This window comes from Mastomys coucha, unplaced genomic scaffold (assembly GCF_008632895.1).
Source record: "Mastomys coucha isolate ucsf_1 unplaced genomic scaffold, UCSF_Mcou_1 pScaffold22, whole genome shotgun sequence".
Taxonomy (NCBI): Eukaryota; Metazoa; Chordata; class Mammalia; order Rodentia; family Muridae; genus Mastomys; species Mastomys coucha.
In genome coordinates this window covers 231,720,947-231,725,849 of record NW_022196905.1, presented here as the reverse complement: position 1 = coordinate 231,725,849, position 4,903 = coordinate 231,720,947, and positions in this window count along the sequence as shown.

Below are 4,903 nucleotides of genomic sequence, written 5' to 3'. Positions count from 1 at the left end.
GTGTCTGGGTTTGGTAACTGTATATGGGATGAATCACCTGTTGGGACAGTCTCTGGGTGGCCTTTCCTTCAGTCTCTGCTCTACACTTTATCTCCATATTTGCTCCTGTGAGTATTTTAATAGCTGAGTAAAAACGATGAATTCATGAAATTCTTAAGCAAATGGATAGAACTAGAAAATGTCATCCTGAGTGAGGTAACCCAATCGCAAAAGAAAACACATGGTATGCACTCACTGATAAGTGTATACTACCCCAAAAGCTCCAAATAACCAGCCTACAATCCACAGACCACATGAAGCTCAAGAAGAAGGAAGACAAAAGTGTGGGTGCATAGGTCCTTCTTAGAAGGAGAACAAAATACTCACAGGAGCAAATATGGAGTAATTGTACCACATTTTCTGTATCCATTCCTCTGTTGAAGGACATCTGGGTTCTTTCCAGCTCCTGGATATTATAAATAAGGCTGCTATGAATATAGTGGAGCATGTGACCTTATGACATGTTAGAGCATCTTCTGGGCATATATCTAGGAGTGGTATAGGTCCTCAGGTAATGCTACCAATTTGCATTCCCACCAGCAATGGAGGAGTGTTTCTCTTTCTCCACATCCTTGCCAGCATCTGCTGTCACTTGAGTTTTTTTTATTTTAGCCATTCTGACTGGTATGAGGTAGAATCTCAGGCTTGTTTTGACTTGCATTTCCCTGATGACTAAGGATGTTGAACATTTCTTTAGGTGCTTCTCAGCCATTCGATATTCCTCAGTTGAAAATTCTTTGTTTAGGTCTGTACCCAATTTTTGATAGGGTTATGGTTAGTACATATCAGTAGGATTTGCTGAAGGAGACAGGGGCAGGAGGATCAGGAGTTCGAGGCCAGCCTGGGCTATGCATATAGTGTTTTACTGGTGGAGTCATGTTCAGAAGAGACTAAATAATAGAATAGGAAGTAAGAGACTTTGGAACTGTTAGACTTAAAGTAGCAAGGTCTTTTAAGACTTATATTACTTTCTTACAAGGATGGTATTTCCAGTGACCCAATATTTCACATTGATTCCACCTCTCAATAAAGCCAGTCTGAGTTTGATCCTTCAGCAATAAACATCTGGGGGGAACATATTCAAGCCAGGTGCAAACCACAGCAGGTATGATGTGACAAAAGGCAAGCGCATATATCTGACTATCATATATAACGACCAGTCCATGTCCTTTTTTATAACTATACTTGAATCTCTATTTACCCCATAAACTCTTCATGCATGAGAGATAATTTATCCAACAGATGCTTTTAGGTAAATTGAAGCTGTATTTCTGTCAGTGCACATGCTAGAGCCTCAATTTAAACAATTTCCATATTTTAGCCTATAAATATAATTTGTATGGCTGACAATAATTTTACCTTTATCCATCTTGTTTTCTTTACTGGCTTATAAGTTCTTGATGCTTGCCAGAAACTTTTCAGCTTTTGAAAAAAATGCAAATAAAGAATATTTATTCCATGTCTTGATGGATTCTTCCAACTATTCACCCTTGTATAATTAGTATTTGGATCAAGGAATAGTATGTGATGTGGGACAAAAGTCTCTCAGTAGAGATACCAGCATTCACCTGTTTTCCTAAGGAATAAAGAAATGTGTGTGCAGCTGCCTGGTGAGATGAGTGGCCAGGTCAAGAACAGAGAGATGGAGGCCGGTGAATCGTGAAGAGCTGATATACCAGCATAGAAAGAGAAACAGAGTGTCATAGTGGCACCATGGTCAGGGAGAAAAGGGTGCCTCTCCTGTAGGGTGTGCTGATCAAAGAGGGGGGGTTCTCAAACAGCTTTCAAATGAATATATATCCTAAATAAAACAGAGAGATAAGGTCTGCATGGCAGACATGCATGAAAAGAGAAGGAATCCTCTGCTTCTCAGGGGACTTTCAACATGATGTACTCAGGAGTCAAAATTCATTCATTCATTCATTCATTCATTTTTTAAATTAAATATTTACATTTATGTTTGTTTAGTGTGTGTGTGTGTGTGTGTGTGTGTGTGTGTGTTGCAAAAACATGATTATGTGGATACTTACGCTTATGCATGCTCACATGGAAGCCAGGACATTGAGCATCTTTCCCTATCACTCTCCATGCTATGGCCTTGAGGCAGTTTATCTTAATGAACTGGTAGCCAACTGTCTCAGCATCTCCATTTCTCAGTGCTTGGGTGAGTCACGTGCATGCACAGCCACACCCATTTTTTATGTTGGTGCTAGGAATTGAAACTCCAGTCCTCTTACATACATAGGCCTTGTACACGATATACTCTAGCATATTGATCATTTCCCAGCCCCAGTAGAGGACATCTTTGGAAACAGCCATTGTTTCAGTAAGTAGGTTCCAGGTATCAGAAATCCCCACATATTCAAATCTTGGGATTTGAGTACCATTGTATTGCTTTATATCAGTGGATGACTGCCTTGCAAAACATCTTCAGCATGCAGGGATGACTCAGATTTACCTGTTGAGAATTAGATAATATGGGGGAATGCAGGTGGCACAAAGGGAAGGAGAAGGCATTATCCTTTAGAATCACTAGGTCCTGAATTGGGCAGTCTAGGCAGAGGCATGACAAATTGAAAGTAGGTAGTTTTGAGCTGTGTCAGGATGAAGGGTGCTTTGGTGACTTTTGGCACAAGACCATAAGTTTCTACTGCTTCTGCCCCAGCATAGTGCTTTGTGGTCCCATTATATCCTATTGACCCTTACTCAGTAGTGCCTTGAGATCTGCTATGGCTGCAGACTTTGCTCCTCCTCTAAGGTGCACAATCTAATAGGCTTCAGAGAGAATTCATGCCTGGAGTTATCACCATCCTATGTTAACTCATTCCAGGAACAACTCAACAGAGAGGACTTTCAACGAGCTTTATATATGGCTTATTGCCACTCAAAACCTGTTGGGTATCAGATTAGAATGAGGGGCAAAAACTCAATTAGAAAATCTGGAGAAAAATTTTGTTCCTCAGAGGTTATGGTCATCTCTTCTCTTGTTTATTCAACATTTACACTGGGAGCACTGCTTTTTATATAATTAAAAAGTATTATTTGTTTAGTTCTGTACACCATTTTAATTGCTTTTTTTGAGAGGTTGTTTGTGTCTAACTTTTTGAGTTCTTTATAAATTTGGGTATTAGCCCTCTGTCAGAGGGCTGATAGGGTTGGTAAAGATCCATTCTCAATCTGTGGGCTTCTGATTTGTCCTACTGACAGTGTCCTTTGCAGTTTAATGAGATCTCATTTATCAATTGTTAATCTTAGAGTCTGAGCCATTGGTGTTCTGATCAGGAACTTATTCCCTGTACCAATGCATTCAAGGGTATTTCCCATTTTCTCTTCTATGAGATTTAGTATATCCCGTTTTTTGTTGAGGTCCTTGATCCACTTGGACTTGAGTTTTGTGCAGGGTGATAAGTATGGACCTATTTTCATTCTTCTACATGTAGACATCCAGCAGTAAGAGAGGAAGCTAGAGTCTCACTTAGAAGAGGGACTAAAATAGTCATAAAAGGCAGATGGTGGGAGAGAACTGGGAGGGAGAAAGGATGGGGAGGAGAATGGAGGATTCTGGATCAGGTGTGGGGAAGGACAGGAGAGATGGCTAGATGGCCATGAAAATGAATGAGAATCAGCAACTGACAGGATGAGGAGACAAGGGAGGGGTGGATGGGTGGGAATAGGCATCTCCAGGATGAGACAGAGATCTCAGATGATGGAAACACCCAAGAATCGGTGGGGGTGACCTTAGCTGTGGCTCTCTTCATTGGGGATATGGAACCTGAAGAGGCTACCTCCTGTAGCCAGACAGGAATCCCAGTGGAGCTATAGAGACACCAACCCACCTACAAAACTTTCAAGCCAAATTTATCTTGTCTACAAGAATGCAGGCACAGGGGATGGAGCAGAGACTGAGGGTTGACTGACCAATAACGAAGCCAACTTGAGGCCCATCCCATGGACAAGTACCAATCCCTAGCAGTATTAATGACACTCTGTTATGCTTGCAGACAGGAGAGGCTCCACCCAGACGCTGACTCAGACAGATACAGAGACCCACAGCCAAACAGTGGATTGAACTTGAGAACTCTTATGGAAGAATAGGAGTAATGATTTTGAGTCTCAAAGGGGATAGGAACTCCATAGGAAGACTAATAGAATCAACTAATGTGGCCCTAGGAGCTCTCAGAGTCTGAACCACCCACCAAAGAGCATACACAGGCTGGACGTAGGGCTCCCCATATACTTATATGTAACAGATGTGCAGCTTGACCTTCATGTGGATCCTGAACAACTGGAGCAGGGGCTATCCCAAAAGCTGTTGCCTGTGCATGGAATATGTTCTACTAGCTGGGCTGCCTTGTCTGGCCTTGGTGGAAGAGGAAGCACCTAGCCTCACAGAGACTTGAAGTGCCAAGATAGGTTTTTTCCGTCTTCTTTTACCTCTCTCTCTCTCTCTCTCTCTCTCTCTCTCTCTCTCTCTCTCTCTCTCTCTCTCTCTCTCTTTGTAGTTCTAAGTTTTATTTTCATTTAAAAAAAATTCCAATTGCAGTCCTCAGAGCCTAATGCACAGTGAATGGATTCTATACTATTAAGCTATAATCACATGGTTATATTGTATAATCACATGATATGAATTGTATCCAGATTCAGCACTAACCCAGTCTTGTTTGCCTCTGGTGAACATTTATTTCAGTTTAAATAAGAGAGACAGAAACCTGAGACATGAACTATTAAGCAGGTGCAACTCTAATGGGTCTTATACATTGGTTGTCAAAATTTATAGAAAAGTTCTGTGTCTGTGTTTGTGCATATGTGTGTGCATGTGTATGTGTGTGTGTGTGTGTGTGTGTGTGTGTGTGAGACAGAGAGA